The following is a 407-nucleotide window of genomic DNA, read 5'->3' as shown; positions in this document are numbered from 1 at the left end:
CGGCACGGCGAGGTGTGGGGGGGGGGGGGAACCCGCAAATGCAGCAGTGCCGTCCGTCCGTTTTTTTACTACGGGCGGACGGCAAGAGGTTAAAGGACTTGTCAAAAATCCTTTGTTTGTTTTTTTTTCAAATAAAGGATTTTTCAAAAGTCTGGCCTCATTTTTAAAATGTTAATTTAACCCTTTAATGAATGGGTAGGAGTACAAGTACCCCTTACTCATTCACAATTAGGGTGGCCGCATCTGGGTGACCCTTTATTAAATAAAGCCCCCCTGCCCACGTCCCCACAACCAACGCCTTCGGGCTTGTGGGGAAGAGGCCCTTGTCCCCATCGGAACGGGGACAAGATGCTTTTCCAGCACCCTTCCAGTGCCGAGGGCATGTGGCCTGGTATGGCAGGCATGGG

This window comes from Nanorana parkeri, unplaced genomic scaffold (assembly GCF_000935625.1).
Source record: "Nanorana parkeri isolate BGI_ZX_2015 unplaced genomic scaffold, ASM93562v1 scaffold4, whole genome shotgun sequence".
Classification (NCBI taxonomy): Eukaryota; Metazoa; Chordata; class Amphibia; order Anura; family Dicroglossidae; genus Nanorana; species Nanorana parkeri.
The sequence above is the reverse complement of the archived record's forward strand: the minus strand, read 5'-3'. Positions refer to the sequence as shown.